Here is a 20,531-nt window from a genome sequence, read left to right as displayed (position 1 = left end):
GTGTTGGTACAATGACTTTCAGTTCCTAGTATTTTCCTCATGTTTTGGGTTGTTGACTAGACTTTGCTGAGTTATAGGACTCAACCTTATTTCTCTAATTAAGTTTCTTTTCCATTATTAAACTTCTTATATCTCGTGAATGTTGTTAGTTTGGGTTGTATTAATGGTTCTCTCATCAGAAGGTTAGTGTGGGTTCCAGTCATGTCGGGTCAGAGTCGTGAAAAAGTTGATATCAAAGCCCTAGGTTCGTTGGTCTCGTTATACCAAAAGGAATCTAGTAGAGTCTTGCAGAACAGTACGAAGATTTTTGTACTTTTCTTCGAGGGGCTATAGGACTTTAGAAAAAGTTTCTCTATATTTTTTCCTTCGTGCTATAACTTGATTCCAATTGGTATCTGGTGATTCAAATTGGTATCTAACCTCGTTCACTCTCTTATCCGCAGATGATTAATACCTTCTATAATGGTGTTCGGTCCATAGCTCTAGTTGAGCCAAAAGAGGAGCCAGCCATACAAAGACCGACTAAGGTAGGGGCAGGAGAAAGAGATGTGGCAGAGGCCGAGGGAAAGCAGCAACCGCCAGGACTGAGGCTCTAGTTAAGGATGTACCAGTAGATGAGGTCCCTCCCGCACCCCTAGATAAGTTAGAAGATGACAGAGAGGCTTATGAGGAGAATACTACTGAACATGTGGAAGACACCCAAGTTGGGGCTGTCGTTCCCCCCCGGACCCTATACTAGCATAACATATCATGGCCTTTATGAGTAGGTTGGCTGGCATTGGATCTATTTCCACCATGCTCGCAGTACCAACCCCTATTGTGCGTCCATTAGCTACTGCAACTCCTTTGGTAGATGAGGTGGTAGACACTGATGCCTTCTTTAGACCACTAATGGGCCCAGTTATGACTGGTACTAAGCATGACATGCTCACCAAGTTCCTAAAACTTAAGCCTCCAGTATTTCATGGTTCTGAGCATGAGGATGCCTATGAGTTCATCCTTGACTGCTACTGGGTTGTTCAAAACCGACCGCTACCGATAATCCAACCACAAAATTGACTTATTGACTTATTGGTATTGGGTTATCAGATTAACAGGTGGGAAATAGATTTAAATTTTATAATTAATGGCTTATTGGTGTGGGGGACGGATTACTCAATTTTGTTATTGGGTAAACTGTTAACCCGTTAAGAATTTATTATATTTTATTATATTTTTATCCCTAAATATATAAAATATGTATGGTAATTATAATTTGTAAACCTAAAGATAAGCCCCAATAGGCCAAGTCCATTTAGTTAAACATGCCAAGCCCATTTAGAGTATAAGACATTACTCATTAGACAACAACTATTATATTACTATACCCTAATTTTACCTAAACCTAAATAAGACATAATAGTATAAGACCCTTCACCCTTACCAGTTGCTGCTCTGTCTCATCTCTATTCTCTCATTCTCTCTCAGTTTCTTGTGAGGCCAAGAGGTGGCGCCGACGCGCCCTATCTTCTTCTCTACCAGACCTTCTCTCCTTTTTCTTAGGCCGTCGAACCTCCAAACCTACTGCCTTCCTCTTCTCTTTCCTCCCCTCAGCCTCTATCCTCTCTCTCTTATCTACTGTCTCCAGCGAAATTTCACTGCGGAGACAAGCAAGACTATTTCTGTCTCCGACGAAATTTCACCCTCATCTATTGTCTCCGCAAAAGATCTATTTAGGTTTTTTTCCTCATTTTTTAATTTCTCATTTCTATTTATTGATTTTACAATATGTTCTTTTGATGCATGTTTACTCTTGTTGTGAATTTTGGCTAAAGTATGAATTTCTTTGAGGTTTCAGATATTTGGGTCACTGATTCTTTATGTTAATGTGCTAAATCCTCACTTTATGTCTAAATCGGCTTCGAATCTGCTTTGATTATTTATGTTAATTTTGATATGTGCTTCCCTGATTTTGGCGTTATTAAACTATTGGTATAAAATTGATTATCCATATCGGAGCATATTTTTTATTGTTGATTGAAATATAGAGACTCAAAGTCTTAAACTTCTAGCATGGCTGAAGAAAGTGATAAGGTGATAGGTGGTAGGTGAAAGTGAGGCTTTAAATGCATCAAGTCATGTTGAGATAACTCTGTCAGCTAGTGCTAAAAGAAGAAAAAAAAAGTCTGTTGCTTTGGATCATTTTACAGAAGTTGAAACTTCCAAAGGTACGAAAGCAAAATGTAGCCATTGGTACGTCGACTATTCTTGGTCATTTGTTGACATGTCCTAAACTTCCTACTTCTCTTGTTGATAAAAAATAATCAACCATAGTGTCACGGACTTAGATTTCAACTAAGACTTTCGTGCGGCACTTGACAACTTACTCATGAATCTTTTACGATCTTGTAAGCTCAAGTAAGCCTTTAAGACTAGATCGCTAAGGGAACGCTAGATTGTAAGAAAGACAAGAGAGCTTTTATGAAGAAGGCTTTTGTATTGCTTTGGAAGAATGCTTGATTGCTTGATGATCTTCTACAAATGAATGCCCTCTCTATTTATACTACTCCTAAGGGGCCTAAGTATAAATAAAATTTACTATACAAGTCCTTCCATATTTACAAAGAAGTCCCTCTAGAACTCTCCACACACTCTAGAGAATTACAAGTCTTTCAAGACTTCTCTACAAGCTTCTACAAGAATCTAGAGTCTTCCACTAACCTCTCCAAGACTCTAGGTTCTTCTACCTTCTTCAAGAATTCTCTTGGACATTCTAAAGCCTTCTATTAACCTCTCCAAGACTCTAGATCTTTCCCTCGTCTTCATGATCAAGTGGCGGGTCATGACAATAGGCTTTAAATCTCTTCTGCAGGGTAGTCAAGGTAATGTAGCTAGTGTCTCTTGGAAATTTGACCAAGAAGGGTATAGGAAGGCTTTATGTCGTATGGTAATAGTTGATGAGCTTCCTTTTAACTTTGTCGAAAAAGAAGGTTTTAAAGAATTTATGAAAATAGATCAACCTCATTTTTGGATCGCTTCCCGTAGTACTGTAACTAGGGACTATTTTAATCTATTTAATGAAGAAAAACAAAAGTTGAGGAGGTATTTTATAGAAACAAAACAAAGAATTTGTATTACCACTGATACATGGACTTCTATACAAAGAATCAATTACATGTGTATCACTGCCCATTGGATCGATAGTGATTGGAACATATGCAAGAAAATACTTAATTTTTATCCTATTATTAGCCATAAAGGTGAAGATATGGCAAATGGTATTAGTAGGTGTTTGCGTGAGTGGGGGATAAATAAGATCTTTACTATCACAGTTGATATTACAAGCTCAAATGATGTGACAGTAAAAGAATTGTCTAATCAATTAACAAAAATGAAAACTAATTTAATGAATGGTAATCACCTTCACGTGAGATGTATGGCTCATATCATGAATCTTGTTGTCCAAGATGGTTTAAAAGAATGCTCTTTGTCTATTGAACGTGTTAGACATGCAGTTAGATATGTTAGGCAGTCTCCTACGAGGTTGAAAAAATTCCAAGAAAGTTATGACGATGAACAACTCAGTTGCAAAAAATCTTTATGCTTAGACGTTCCAACTAGGTGGAATTCCACCTATCTGATGTTGAGTAGGGATGTTGAATTTGAGAATGTATTTTCAAATTATGCTTCTCGTGAAATTGGCCCGATACATTATCTTGAAAATTCTTATATTGAAATTGGAATCACTGCTGTTGAACTTTTGAGTAGTGATTGGGTCCATGTGAAAATAATTATGAGATTTTTTGAGATATTTTATCTTTTTACTTTGAAAATATCTGGATCACATTATGTTATGTTAAATATTCATTTTCTTAAAATTTATGCGGTTACTGTTTATTTGAATCAATTGATGGCAAGCGAAGACACTTGTTTAAGCGATATGGCAAAAAAGATGCAAGAAAAATTTAATAAGTATTGGGGAGATCCAACAAAAATAAACAAGATCATTTTTATTTAGTATATTTTGGATTCTCGTTACAAGCTTGAATCAGTTAGCTATGCACTTGTAACGATGTTTGGGAAAAAGGGTCATCTAGACAAGCAGAAGTAAAGAAGTACATGACTTCATTATTTAACAAGTATGTAAAATGCAACTCAAAAGGCAACGTGCTTTTTCAATATTCACCTTGCTCTTCACTGGACACTTTTATTTCCGGGCTTTCTAGCAGTCAAGTAAGTACCCAAAGTATAGGACTTTTAGAATCACTCATGAAAGATCTAAAGAACTATAAAACAGCGAATGGAGGTGTGGATGCTAGGATGGAGTTAGATAAATATTTTGGTGAAGAAATGAGGATGATAGTAAAGAATTTAACATCCTATTCTTGCTGAGATGGCTCGTGATGCATTACCTGTACTAGTTTCAAGTGTAGCATCTAAATATGCATTTAGTATGGGAGGACGTCTTCTTGATTCATTTAGGAGTTCATTGACTCCTAATTTAGTGCAAGCTCTTGTGTGTCTTCAAAATTAGCTTTGAAGTAAAAAATTAAAACAATCTGTTAGCGTTGAGGAAGATCTTGATAATCTCGAGTAGCTTGAATAAGGTAATGATACTTTTTATTATATTTGTTGTATATTATTATTTTAAATAGTTTATACTTATTACATGACTCATTATGATAATTTTCTCTTCAGATTTAGCCAGCACTGGGAAAGACCCTACGCCTACTGTAGTTGACATATAGTACAAGGTGACTTTCATAATGTTCTGTTATGATCTTGGTTAGAGATGGTTTCAGGATTTACTTTTGAAAAAAAGTTCTAACTTTTAGTATAAATAGATATTGGTGAGAACTAATGCACTTGTTACTATTTTATAATAGTAAGTATTCTCTTTCTTTAACATACATTGTTGAAATTCTTCAGCATTGTGTTATCTAATTTGAAGCAGGAGTAGACATTTGAGAATTATTTGATTTAATATGATTTGTATTCAGTTGTTGAATATAGGAGAAGAATGTGCTTCCACAAGAAAAGAAAGACGAGCAGAAAGCTATGGACGGCTAGACGCTGCATTGCTCAAGGCCATCGAAGGAATTCCTGAATTGAAGCGTATTTGTCTGCAAGGTTTTCATTGAATTCAGGCATGAAACCACATGAGCTTGTCTTTTAAAGAAAGAACACACCTACTATATTTCTGTTGAAACTGATTTTTTGATAGTACTATTTTTCTGTTTTCTACGGTTTGAACTCGCGTTAAGAGATCATATTGAGTATTTGTTGAGTATAAACATTTTTAATTAGAATTCGCAATATGGGAATTTTCTTGTTTATGCAATTTGTTTTCTTTAATCTTCAAAGCTCAGTGATATGCTTTTTTGCCATGTCAAGATTTTCCTCTATATTGAAGCTATGTTACTAAGATGAATGTTAAGTTGTGTGTAACTGTGTACTCTTCTTGAATGCCATGGTGGCTATATCTATATATGAATATACTGTGAAGTTTAAGTGGCGGGTTGTTGTTAGTCTGTTCACATATCTGCTTACCTAACTTCTTACATTGTGCATGCCTGTTGAGAAGGGGAATTGAAGTAAATGGTAGAAATTTTATATGTTACCATCGATACACCGCTCGATAACTATCCGATAATTGCTAATCCAATACCAAACCAACTGATATCTTATAAGTTGGCTAGCGAATTAGTATTTTTAAAAGCCGATAACCGTTAAGTCAAACCATTAAGCATAATAATCCATCCGATCCGCCCGATAAGCAGCCCTAACTACTACAAGAAGTTGCATAAGTTGGGGATAGTACACCAGCACGGAGTAGAGTTTATGATATTTCAGTTGTAGGGTAAGGCCAAGTAGTAGTGGAGGGATTATGTGGAGTGTCGCTCACCAGTATTGCCCCCACTTACTTGGGTACAGTTTCATGCCTTGTTTCTGAAAAAGTATGTGCCACGTACCTTGAAGAATTACAAGAAGGATGAGTTTATAGCATTAGAGCAGGGTAGTATGTCGGTGGCTGCTTATGAGGCCAAATTTCATGTGTTGTCCAGGTATGCTACTCAGTTGATAACTACAGAGGAAGAAAGAATCTGGTTATTTGTAAAGAGGTTGAACTCTGAATTGCAGGTGTTGTCGATTCACATGACTTCATCGGGCAGGAGTTTCAATAAAGTCACTAATTTTGTAAAGAAGATAGAAGGTGTGAGGCGAGATGGGCAGGCCAAGACTTTGACTAAGATGACCAAGAGAACATGTAACTTCTAAGGATCATATTCTAGAGTGTCAGGCAGACCAGTAATTGGAGCCTGACCTATTCAGTCAGCACTACCTGCTTCTACTAACAGTTTTTAGGAACTCCACAGCAGGATCTGGCCCAGGAAGGTTAAGGAGCATCTTTTCTAGGTAGCAGATCATCTTTTAAGCGTGGCTGTTTTAATGGTGGAGAGCTGGGGCACATAAGGAAGGAGTATCCCCACCCTCGCAGGACAAATTCAGCACCCAGTAGGCTAGAGTTGTGGTACCCACAAGCGGAGGTGAAAGCAGTAGATGATGTCTACAAAGTGGGCGATAAGGAAATATAAGAAGTCGGGGAGCTCTAGGTAATGTAATGCAGGTCTAGGAGTAGCGCAACTAGGCAAGAAGATGGCCATTCAGGATGACAAAGCTCAGGTTTATGCCTTTTTGGGTAAAACTGAGGCTGAGGCCTTTAATGCAACGATCACAAATACTATTTTTATGTATGATCGGATGACTACTGTTTTATTTGATTCGGGGTCTGCTTATTCATGTATATCAGTGAGATACCCCTTGGGTTTTGATGCACTTTGTGATATACTTGATTCCCCCCATTCTACCCCTATTGGAGAGTTTGTTATAGTCACATATGTGTATCGTGCTTGTTCTATTATGTTTATGAGATTTCAGACTTGGGTTGACTTGGTGATCTTAGACATGACGGATTTTGATGTAATTTTAGACATGACTTGGTTGTCTATTTTTTTGCTGTACTTAATTGTAATACTAAGACTGTGGCTCTAGATATCCCGGAGAGGGAAAGATTAGAGTGGGAAGAGGTGTACAAGCCTAATCCAGCTAAGATCATATCTTTTCTCCAAGCTAGAGAAATAGTGGAGTAGGGTTGTTTGGCCTATTTGGCCCATATTTAGAATGTTGATATAGAATCTCCCTCTATTGAGTTTATTTCGGTAGTGTGTAAATTTTCAGGAGTATTTCCTACAGACTTTCCTGGTGTGCCTCCTAATAGAGACATAGATTTCTGCATTAACTTAGAGCCGGGCACTTGCCCAATTTTCTATTCCTCCCTACCATATGGATCTAACAGAGTTGAGAGAGCTTAAAGCTTAAATACACGAACTCCTTTATAAGGGATTTATCCGTCCTAGTGCTTCTCCGTAGGGAGCTCTAGTACTCTTTGTTAAGAAAAATGATGGTAGCACGAGAATGTGCATTGACTACCACCAACTGAATAAGGTCACCATTCAAAATAAGTACCCGTTGCTGCACATTGATAACCTTTTTGATCAGTTGTAAGGTGCATCGGTCTTTTTGAAATTAATCTCAGGTCTGCATACCATCAATTAAAGATTATGCCGGAGGATGTGTCCAAAATAGCCTTTAGAACAAGATATGGGCACTATGAGTTTTTAGTGATGTCTTTTGGGTTGAGTGATGCACTGCAACCTTCTTGAGTTTCATAAATGGGGTCTTCAAGCCATTCCTATACTCATTCGAAATTGTGTTTATAGATGACATTTTGGTGTATTTGAAGAGTGAAAAGGAACATGCAAACCATCTCTGATTGTTCTAGGTGTTCTGGGAAAGCAAAAGTTGTATGCAAAATTTTCTAAGTGTGAATTTTGGTTGCCTTCAGTTACCTTTTTGGATCATGTTATTTCAAAAGAAGGGGTAATGGTAGATCCACAAAAGATTGAAGCAATTAAGAACTAGGTTTGGCCTAGTTTTGTGATTGAAGTTAGGAGTTTTGTGGGACTTTTCAGTTATTATCGCCGGTTCGTGAAGAACTATATTTCTATCGCTACTCATTTAACAAGGTTGACTCAAAAAGAGGTACCATTCGAGTGGACTGACAAATGCTAAGAGAGTTTCCAAAAGCTTAAGACCCTCTGACCACAACACCTATCCTGACCCTATCGATCGAAGGTAAGGACTTTCTTGTTTATTATGATGGTTCACATTCCGATTTGGGTGTTGTGTTGATGCATGATAAGTGCGTTATAGTCTATGCCTCACAGAAGTTGACGGTGCATGAGAGAAACTACCTGACTCATGACTTGGAGTTAACAGCGGTAGTGTTTGCTTAGAAAATCTGGAGGCATTATCTTTATAGTATCAAGTGTGAGGTGTTTACTGACCACAACAATTCAGAGTATGCCTTCACCCAAAAAGATTTGAACTTGAGACAACGAATATGGATGGAGTTGCTCAAATACTATGATGTCACCATCTAGTACCATTCGGGTAAGGCTAAGGTGGTGGTAGACACATTGAGTCAGAAACCAGTTAGCATGGGCAGCTTAGCCTATTTGGGATTCTAGAAGCGGCCCTTGTCTAGAGAGATTCAGGCATTGGAGGCAAAGTTCATGAGACTAGGCATATCAGAAAGAGGAGGAGTGATGGTCAGTGTTGATCTAAGGCCCACTTTTATTAAATAAATTAAGGCCAAAAAGTTTGAGAAACTGAACTTGAATGGGATTAGAGAAAAATTTTTGATAGGCAAGGCCCAAGATGAAGCTCGTGATGTAGGTAGGGTACTCAACTTTAAGGGAAGGATCTGTGTTCCTTGGGTAGATGGTTTAATTTAGAAAGTGCTTTCTGAGTCTCATGGTTCGTGGTACTCTATCTAAACCGGAGTGACCAAGATGTATGAAGACTTAAAACGTCTGTATTGGTGGTCAAGCATGAAGAAAGACATAGTCGAATATGTAGTAAAGTTCTAGAATTGCCAAAAGGTGAAATATGAACACCAAAACCTGTAGGTTTACTACAAAGGATTCCCATTCCTGAATGAAAGTGGGAAAGTATAGCCATGGACTTCGTGGTGGGACTCCTCAAGACCTTGGGGAAGTATGATTTCATTTGGGTAGTGGTTGACAGATTGATGAAGTCAGCCCACTTCATCCTGGTTAGAGTGGACTACAATGCACAACAATTAGCAAGGATGTATGTGAAAGAGATAGTAAGGCTCACTTGGTGCCCCTTTCTATCATTTCGTACTGAGGTACACATTTACATCAAAGTTTTGGGGAAAGATACATGAGGAATTGGGCACTCAACTCCTTTTCAACATAACTTTTCATTCATACAAGGACGGACAGTTGGAGAGGACCATCCAAGTGCTGGAAGATATGTTGAGGGATGTATGATTGACTTTGGGGGATATTCGGATAAGTTATTGCCCTTGTATGAGTCCTCCTACAATAATAGTTACCACTCCAATAATGAGATGACACCTTTCAAAGTATTTTATGGAAGGGGATTTAGATCACCCATAAAGTGGTTTAAAACTAGAGATATGAGACCTTTGGGGGTTGATCTAGTGAAGGACGCTCAAGATAAGGTAAGAAGCATCAAAGCTAAGCTTTTGGTAGCCCAAAGCCGACAAAAAGAGTATGCTAACCGCAAGGTAAAGGACATGGAATTCCAGGAGGGTGAACAAGTAATTATAAAGGTATCACTCAGTAAAGGGGTAATGAGGTTTGGTAAGAAGGGCAAGCTCAGTCCTTGTTATATTAGTCCTTTTGAGATTCTTGATCACATAAGGCCAGTGGCTTATAGACCGGCTTTACCACCTAGATTTTCTTTAGTATATCCGATGTTCCATGTGTCCATGCTAAAAAGGTACCATGGAGATGGGGATTACATCATTAAATGTGACTCAGTTTTGTTGGACAAAGATCTTCAGTACGAGGAAGATCCAGTTGCAATCCTTGATCGCGATATTCGAAAGTTGAGGAATAAAAAGATCAACATGATAAAAATACAATAGAATCATCATACAGTGGAGAAATCTACTTGGAAAATCGAGAAGGACATGCGATACAAGTATCCCTAGTTGTTCATCAAATCAGGTACTACTCTATCTCTGTCTTAGCCCTGTTTTTCCTAGTTGGTCACTCAGGGATGAATGACAGATAAATTGGTATCTATTGTAACAATATGCTCCCATTCTAATGGACAAACCAATAGGTAAGGAATCTATCGAGGAAACTTTGGGTAGTGACTTCGGAAAATTTAAGCATAGGCCAGATTTGGATGAATTCTGAGTCATATGAGGTCTAGGGTGACCATTAATGGGTGTGGCATAAAATAACTTATTTTGATAGTTTGAGATGATATCCAAGATGTTAAAAAGCCTGTACAACTTTATGAAATTGCATTTGGGTGGGTAAAACTCACAGAATTGATCTTGGCGCGAAGAGTATAATTTAGAATGACATGGGGAGAGTGTGTTGTGAAATTGGAGTTTGGAGCTCAAGTTTCGAACTCTCTTTTTCCATGCATACCGCCCCAGCAGAATTTATCCCTTTGGCGCGAGGCCGCTAGCGCGGGACAATCGTGGCTTAAGTCGGGGAAAAACTTCAGAAATGGTATTCTTTCTGCAAAACTGTTCTTAAGAAGTTAGGAGGAGACCCAGGGCTCTGTTGATCATTTTTTCACGAAATATCACGTCAAAAGTAAGATTATTACTCCCCTACTTCGTAATTTGATTCCTAACACCTAGAATCATGGTAGGTAATCTTTGGGGATGAGATTTGGCTTGAAATTAATGGTAGAAAATAGCCCTAGATGGGAGTTAAGATCATGGGTTGTTCTAAGGGAGATATTATGCTATGATTCAAGTAAAGTAGACCATTATATTGATCCTTCGTATGTGTTGCTATCTTTAGACCAAAAACAAGCGAAATAAACTCGAAAAGGAAAAGCTTATGCACTTTAGAGTTATCAAAGCTTGATTTCGAGGTAAGTGATGATTTGTTTCCCGTATGTGATTCATGTACTTGCAAAACTACTCCACTGTATGCATATGTGTATATGAATAGAGAAGAATGCTATGATTTATCTGAAATGATTATTTACTGGCATGACTTGTGATGATCCTTTTCTTGGGTGATATGATAGTTGACTATTTATTTTAATTTGGGGATGACTTATATCTTTCGGTTGGGTGTCACATTCCGACATACATTTGAACCGAGTGTCACATTCTGACACAACCTTTGGACCGGATGTCACATTCCGACACAAATATGAGTATTGTAGATCCCATGAGAGGATTTTATGTGAAATTTCATGATAATTAATCTGATGAACTGCGATAATGTTGAACATTGGTTTTAAGTTGATATTAGTTAAGTCTGTTCTATATATATATGTATGCTTGTTGTGCTATGTTTATCTGTCCATGACTCGCTTACCGGCTAACCGCGTAATCCTATCAGTACATTGTTATTTTGTATATTGATACTGCATTTGCTCTGTCTTTGTTCAATACAGGACATATTCAGCCGGCTGCGGAGAGACCTCGCATAGAAGACCACTTGCTGCTGAGAGTTCAAGAGTGATCCACTTCTTATGGGCTAGCATGAGCTCTTCCTAGCTTAAGTTCTTCTTTCAGGACTTATACATTCCGATAATATTTTGTTATGTTTCTTTCGAGGTTGCATCCTCATTTAAGACTTTTTGGTAGAATATTTTGGTACGATGCCTTTCAGTTTCTACGTATTTTTACGTATGTTTTTGGTTGTTGACTAGACTTGCTGAGTTATGAGGACTCGACTTTATTTCTCTAATTAAGCTGCTTTTGCATCATTAAATATTTTATGTCTCGTGAATGTTGTTAGTTTGGGTTGTATTAATGGTTCTCCCATTGGAAAATTAGCGTGGGTGCCAGTCTCATCGGATCAAGGTCGATACAATTAATTTATCCCTTAAGAATATCTTTTTTGAAAATTTAGATATCTTGTTTGTACTTTCTCAAAAAAAATTAATTGTAAGTTAAAAATAAAAGAATAATTAATTTTATCTTGATTTTGTAAATTGACAAGTATTCTTTCTATTCACTTTTCCTTGTCCACTTTGAATTTTGCACGCCCCTTAAGATATATGATTAATATGAATATTTTACCATAATATCCACATTAATTGTTGTATAGTCTTAAATCTTAGTAAATGATTTGAAGAATAAGTAATTAATGTTGAGTGTAAAATAGTAAGAAAATAATTATTTTTTCTTGATATGTTAAAAGTATCTTCTTTCTTACGAAAGAAAGTCTTTTTCAAAGATTCTATGTAAATTTATCCATGAAATAACTCCGATGAGAAGAAAAAAGAAGGCGTTAAGAGACCTTTCTTGCCCAACCCTAGACACTCTAAGTCAACAATTCATCATGGAAGAAAGGACTCAATTTCAACTTCTGAATTTCGATTAATTGTATCTGTCGCCCGATTATTGTTTATCGTTGTTTTGTATATGAGCCTCTTCAAACTAGGCTACTTGCTATTAATTTGATGATTCCTATAGAACGTGGTCAACGAGAATGACAAGTAAAAAAAATATATATTTAAAATATTAGAGAAGTAAAAGCGAGTGGAGGAAATAATTTAGGACAAATATTTATAATAAGATGAGTAATCAATATGAGATGGAAGAAGTATTAATTTGGCACACTTCTTTAAAATAATAATTTTATCATATTATTTTCTTCATTTTATATTACTTGACCGACCTATCACATCCTTTAAAAATACTTTAATTGTACGTGTAATTTATTTAACAACCTTAGTACCTTGTAGTTCCCTACATGTATAAATTCTCTTTGAAAAACAAACAAACAAATTTTCCAGCCTAGAATGCCATTAATTTGCTTCACACCCTCTCTATTCTTGTTTGGATGGTTGTTAGTTGTTACCTATTGCATTCTATGGGGCGGTAAGATCAGCTCATTAAATTACGATTAGTAGTCAAATCTGATCCACGGGGAAAAGTGATTAAAAAATATGAGTATTTATGGTTATTAGTTCATTAAAGGTTTTAGCAATTCTGAATATAATGATATTAACTTAATTGTTGCTAAATCTAATATGTTATCACTTAATATCTCTTTTGTTGTAGTGATAAGCTCCTTCTATCCTAGATAGTGTGCAGTCCGGATTGTAGTGAAACTGAAATCATATTCATGTCTAGAATTCTAAACTTAGCAAGCGTTTGGATATGCGATTTTATCTCATGATTTCAAGTCATAAGATAAATTTTCAATTTTTTCAAAAATCTTGATCTCGGAATATCATATCATAATTTCACATTTTTCAAATACAAAAATTGAGCCACAATGTAACTCATGTCCAATTTTTTTTTTTTTATTGAATTAAGGCCAAGTTCGATAAATACATGTTTTTTCTTTAGAATAGTTTTGTGATAATGTATTATATTTTTTTTATGAACTTTTGCTTATTTGGTAAGATTGTATAAAACAGTTTATGGGTTTATTATGTTTATGAGCAAAAAATACAACTTAAAAATTTAAATTACATATCCAAACAAAACTTCAACTATATTATGATTTCATCTCACACAGTCCAACGGGTCCTTACACATATAATAAAGGGAGAAACTTACATAAATAGCTATAATTATAGAGTTATTGCATTTGAATCATTGTCAACTTTAATCTTGATTTTCTAAAGCGATAATTATTTTGAGACCATTTTTATTTGAGCAATTGTTGATGATGTATATAATTAAAAGATGTGACATATTTTATGTGATAATATAATGAGCGCTTGAAAACATATTTAATTGAAACAAATTATAATTTGAGTGTCTAAATGAAATATATAGACAAATATAAGAAATCGTTAATGTATCCAACCTTAATATCATGAAGCTAAATTTGGAGGAAGATTTCTCAAATCTTCTCTTCACATTCCATTTCTTTCATGTTCGTTTAATAACCGTAGTATACAAATCAACATCAAAACTAATTCCATGAAATATATGTCATTTTCTTCCGATAATATATATCAAGTAAATTCTAGCCATCATTGTTAAGATAAATGAGAAAAAATCACCTATATTTTTGTTTTTTGTTGAAATTTAAATCTGAAACCTAATAATTTTCAATCCACTTTATTAATCATTATATCATGCCCACCTTCGATACTAATCCTTTCACGTATTTTCTTAACATGAAAAATTGTTTAATCAAAGGTAAAGTTACACTTTTCTTGTACGATTAATATATGCCAATGCATAGTTAGTTTCATGAATTCAGCAAGTTTTTTAGGAAAATGCATAAGTCAATCCTAATTGGTTAATGATTTTTAGCAAGTTGTTTAGGGAATAATTAATTGCTTAATCCCCTCATTTATAATACATTTAAGATTAGTTCAACAGCGAACTACTCATGAATTAAGTTGCATTTACTCCTTTTCAAATTATCGGTTGTGATTTTTAAAAATAGTTGTTTTAAATTATCTTCTCTGCTTACTTTTGCTTGTTCATCATTTTAAAAATAAATTATCATTTTTATTTATAGTTTTTAACATATCAAATAAAGATAATATTTTTTTATATATTTTATCCTTAGTATTGATTATTTATTCTTCAAATCATTTTCTAAAATCGAAGTGTGTGACAAGTCAATACTGGACAAGTAAAAATGAACAGAGGAAAAAATAATTCTTGAAAATTATAAGTAATGAAAAAAATTATTTTATCTTAAACTTCTAAAATATAAATAATTTGAGATAATTATTTTTTAAAATCATGATAGATTATTTAAAACGAAAAAAGTAATTATCGATAGGTAGACCAATCATTTTGGAAGGAATTAAACATACCACAATTTCTATTTCTTTTTTTATATATATACCATTTTTTTAATAAAAAATATATCTATTCTAAATCACTTTTTCCCATATAAGAAAAATGGTATCTTATGAAAGAGACTTGGATTTCGTGTAAGTGGAAATGTCGGTTAGTATTGAAATACATGTTTTTTTCGTTAATGAAAAAGAGTTAAAATTATTCTCGAACTATTTAAAACAGTTTAATATATATTTTTAATTATTTTTAGGACCAAATATATTTTTGCTGTTATAAAAAAAGATCACAAATACCCTTACACTTAACGGTTAGCCGTTAAAGCTGATGTGGTAGTGCCACATGAAAAAAATATCCATATGGACGACCACGTCAGTTTCTCTCTCTCTTCCTTTTTAATTCAGGGATATTTTTGACCCTTTTTTTATAATTTTAATTTTTTTTCTAAATTTTCTACACCACCATATACCCCTTCCTCCACAACTCCACCCACTTTTTTTGTTAATTTTTAATTATTATTTTTAAAAATTTTCTACAACATCACATACCCTCAACCCTTTTCCCCCAAAATTGTTTTAAAGTTTTAATTTTTTTTTTGAATTTTCTACACTACTGCATACCTAGCTCTCCATCCCCTCACCCAAAAAGAAAATTCTTAAAAAAAGTTTTAAAAGTTATTTTTTTGGATTTTAACACCATCCACCCCAATGACCCCCCCTCCCCTCCAAAATTTTAACTTTTGAACCACTCAAACTTTTAATTTTATAAAAGATAAATTTAAATATGAAGTAGATTGAATTTTTTACCCCACAACCCTTTTTTTCCACGATCGATACCCCACCCCTCCAAAAAAAATGTTGAAAAGTTTTCATTTTTAATTCTCTATATCTACTTCATGAAAAAAATGTAAAAATTTTAAAAATAGTTTTGGGAGGGTTGAGGGTGGGGGAGGTGAAGTATGTGGTGTTGTAGAAAATTTTAAAAAATAATAATTAATAATTAAAAAAAAGTGGGTGGGTCGTAGAGAGAGGGAGTATGTGGTGGTGTAAAAAATTAAAATTATAAAAAAAGGGTAAAAATACCCCTGAACTAAAGAGGAAGAGGGAGAGAGGCTAACATGGCCTGTGAATATTTTTTTTCATGTGACACTGTCACATTAGCTTTAACGGCTAACTGTTAAGTGGAAAGATATTTGTGGTCTCTTTTGATAACGACGAGGGTATATTTGATCCCAAAAATAATTGAAGGGTATATTTGAGTTATTTCGAATAGTTAGTTATTTTGACCATTTTCCTTTTTTTTTAATTCAATCACATGATTTATTTATTTCATTTCATTTTCCTTATATTGTTTTTTCCCCATTTTTTCCTTTATAAATTATTGACAAAGTAACTTTTTATGGGTTTGCAATAAATTAAGATGATTGGAGTGTAAATCATTAAAAAAAAAATGCATACGTTAAAGGTGGAAATTCTAAATTACTCCAATAAAATGGTAGAAGTATTATAATTTGTTTGCAACTCTGTTGATAGATTAAAATCGAAAATTTCTCCCATAACTTTTAGTGACAAAAGATATGAATATTAGTTTGGACATATTCATCGTGGTTAATATTATATATAGATGATACATTTCACACTTGTTTCCTTTTAAAGGGTATTTATTACTTCCTCTGTCCATCCGGTCATCGGGAGCAAAGATCCTTCTCAATTTTTTCACCGCAGATAGCAAGCATCCAAAATTCGGAAATTTAATTATCTATTATTAATTTAACATATATCTTAAGAAATAATAAATAATAGGGGTAATATTACTATATTATTTTTTAAATATATTAAATTTAATGTTTTGGAAAATGTATTAGAGATTGAATAGTATCAATAGCAAGCATAAAATTGACACTAATGAGTAAATAATTCATTGATTTTTCAAACTGAACAAGTATTATTGAACATCTATTTTTACTACAATGGACAAGTAAAAATGAACAAAGGAAGTACTTTTTCGTGTTTTTGTTTTCTTCAAATACATATAAACAATTTTGCATGATGGGTTCGCGAGAAAATTAAAACTACCTTAACCTATTAGGTGTAGGCGCTTTTCAAATGTGAAATCTTTTAGTCCTTATTTGACCTAAAATTGATCGATAGAATTTTATAGGATCTCCTCTCTCCCACCCCCAAAATCGAATGTAAATATATATATACTCTATCTTAAAAGTATGAATTTCTTAATTTGAATGTTAAATTATTATAATACCCCCAACTAAAAATACCAAATTTAGTATATTTTCTATATTTTATATTTATATTATATTAAAAACAAGCATCTTATCACATTAAAGAGTTGAGACTTTTCCAAAGGATTGTGACTCTTTAAAGGGTTGCGACTTTTCCGTTGAATTATGACTTTTCAGAAGGGCTATGATTTTTCTGATCATACACAATATGCACATGTTCGTACTACTTTTTGTAATTGGCTATAAATAGAGGTTTACTCTCATTTTTAAACTATGATTTTTCTAAGTTTCTACACTTCTTAAAAAAAAACTCAAGAGTGATTTACAATCGTTGAGTGAGTTTGCAGTTCAACGAAATTTGAGGTACCGCTATTCTACTGAAGTAAATCATATTATTTTTTAATAATTCTTTGTATTGTCAAGAAATATTTTGATACTACTATTGGTTGGTCTTAGATATATCACATACAGAGGCAGACCCTCGTTTGAGGGAGGGGGTGCACGTGCACCCATTAATTTCATTAAAAACTTATGTATATAATATACATATATATACCTAAATAAGGATAATATATTTAATTGTGCATTCTTAAAATTAAAAACTCCTGATTTGGTGCACTTGTCCAATACTTATCTTTTTATTTTAATAAATTTATAAAAAGACTATTCTACTTATAATGTTAATAAACGTAAATAAAAATCTATATATACCTAGCATAATAAATAAAAATATTATTATAACGACCTAATCCGTTGTTACTAAAAATATCTGCGGTAAATATATACGAATCTCTTTCATCATAATACTAAGATCAATTCTTTGGTATGCGAATGCACTAGTTGTGAATTACGGTCGTACTATGCTCCTATCTCAAAGTTAAGTTGAAAGTATATTTCCGATTTAGTTTTGGACTTGTGTTCAAACTAGGGTCAACTTCAAACGACCATAACTCTCAACCTATAAAGAATTAGGTGACCCATGACCTATCAAATTAAAATAGTATGAGTCTTCTTTCCAACTCCACCAAATTTGCCTCATTTGGAGTGTGGAGTAAACGTTATCCCCATTTTACAGAGCAATGTCTGTGTTAGACTGTCAGAGCAGGATTTAAGCTGCTAGAGTGGGATCCGACGGGCCAGAAGCTAAAGAGGGCGTCTTTTTATTATATATTTCTTTTACTAAGTGCCAAAATATATGAGAGTTACCCTAGAAATCCTCAAGAAGCTGTTCTAGTATTGTAGAAAAGGGAAGAAGAGATTCCTAGCGTAAGGAAGGTTACAACCCACATATTTTAGGCCCGTCTCCATAGTTTTTCCCTTCAGAAGTCAAGGATCATGCTTTAATCCTTCTGCAATTGCTTAGCTCCCAGGTAGGCTAGGTTTTCTCAATTGAGTAGTTATAAATTCGTTACCATTGCTTAATATAATGTAGATTAATAGGAGATTTCATGTCTAGGCCTTCGGGTACGGAGTCTGAATGGTTAAATAATTGTCAATTGTTGTTTAGAGTGGGAATGTATGCTGTGGGTCATGATTATTATGTGACCACTGATAAAGGTCCAATCTTTGAATGTTAATCTTGGTGAAACTATTTAGAAGGCCAATGATTCTTATGAGATTAAGTGTAGACAATAGCTGGGTTATAACGACATCCTGAGACTTGGAAATTATGGGCTATTGATGTATATAGAGGGATGTGTTTATAAAATAAAGGGATGTGTTTATACAATAACTATGTGTGTTTATGCTTATTATTCCCTATGAATTACTTGAATAATGCGAAACATGAAATAAAGAATGAATATGAATGACTTAGTGTTGATAGTCTCTTGCCATGAACCTATTTGATTACATGTGGTTGTAGGTTATGGTGTAGTCTATATCATGGAGAGAGTCTTAATAGTATTTGAGTAATGTTGTGATGTCTACCATGCATTTAATTTTTGTGGTGGATTGATTGATATATTATGATTGGTCTACAATTTTAAGACCGTAAAATCTATAATCTTGAACTTGCTCGACTAAAAGTGATGCCTTGAATAAAAAAGACTTGATGAAATATTGTTAATGAAGGAAAAGATAGAATGAAACTAATGAAATGACTATTTATGAACAATTGCATGGAATGAATCCGTTACTTCATTATGCAAGTATGTGAACTATTTATTGTGGACTGTGATTGTGATTGTGATTATGATATTGGATCGGGTTTCATTTTCTGACACATATATTGGATTAAATATCACGTTCCGATGCATATATAGGATTGGGTGTCACATTTTGACTGACACATTTATAGTTTGTGTATGGGTTCCACGAGAGAACCATTGTGTGACTATCATCTGTGAATTGATCTTGACTATATGGGTGATGATCGAGAAACTGACCCGAATATAATTAAGCATGCCCATCTTATGTAATAATTGATATGAAAGAACCGAAGGTTCATATGTTATAATGTTGACTGTTGTATTTGAGATTTACCCTGTGAAACTGTATATTTCTCCTGAAATGATAAATTGATAATATGTTTCTGTATATGCCTATTCGAATTATGTTATGGGTGCTAGATGCGTCAGCATCATAGGTATGACATAATAGGTAAACAAGTGGAGAGCCGTTGATGTGTTGTTTAGTGGGATTAGTGACTTATAGTCAGTTATTGATGGTGTCCTATTGGTACATATGTTAAATGGGAAAGTGGAAAGAATTCGGAGATTCTATTTCCAAACAGGCCATCCTAGCGAGAGAAATCCCGCTGTAGCAAGGCTGTTAGAGTGGGATAAGTCCTGCTAGAGCGAGCCATTACGGACCACAGAGGAGCTTAGGTCCCTTAAATATTTACCTCTTCCAAGTGAGATGTTAATTATCTTAGGTCCATGTGTTGGTGTTAAAACTAAATATAGTAGACGAGTTACATAGAGTCAGTAGTGGTCCATAGTTTAGAAACTCCTCTATGTGATCGAAGGTCTAGGCATTGATCTATATCAGAGTTGGTAGCAGAACAATTAAAAGGGATGAAAGTTAGTCTTGAACTACTTTAATGAGGTTAATGAGAATGATAATAGTTTTTGCATAAAGGTTTGATGAGTATATTTTCTTAAGATCATGTCTTCTTCTTATTAATTTTTTATATTGTGCGGTGGGTATCGGGTTGACCGATGATGACTACCAGTACGTGTTGTTTGTATTGATACTACTCTTGATATACCACTTGGCATAGTCTAGTTGCAAAGTCAGTGATGTTTCTTAGGTGAAGACGGAAATGATTCTCCAACAGCTTCTACTTTTCCTTCCTCATGGTGAGAGTTGTGTCATTACCGTATTATACTTTGTATCTTTAGAATCTCTGGTACCTGTTTAGACTAGTATTTTTGGGAGTGTTAGATTGTTCCTTATAATAAACCATTAGAGTTTTAAGTTGATATAAAGTGA

General features: G+C 34.3%; 1 non-coding gene across 1 annotated transcript; it reads left to right on the top strand.

Annotated features, from left to right (window-relative positions):
• The first annotated feature begins 5,453 nt into the window (after positions 1-5,453).
• LOC129901779 (small nucleolar RNA snoR109) lies at positions 5,454-5,545 on the top strand. Its single transcript, XR_008769951.1, has one exon. It is a non-coding gene; the product is annotated as a small nucleolar RNA snoR109 (small nucleolar RNA).
• Positions 5,546-20,531: the final 14,986 nt, after the last annotated feature.

Source organism: Solanum dulcamara, chromosome 8, assembly GCF_947179165.1.
Source record: "Solanum dulcamara chromosome 8, daSolDulc1.2, whole genome shotgun sequence".
NCBI lineage: Eukaryota > Viridiplantae > Streptophyta > Magnoliopsida > Solanales > Solanaceae > Solanum > Solanum dulcamara.
This window is presented reverse-complemented; position numbering and strand designations above follow the sequence as displayed.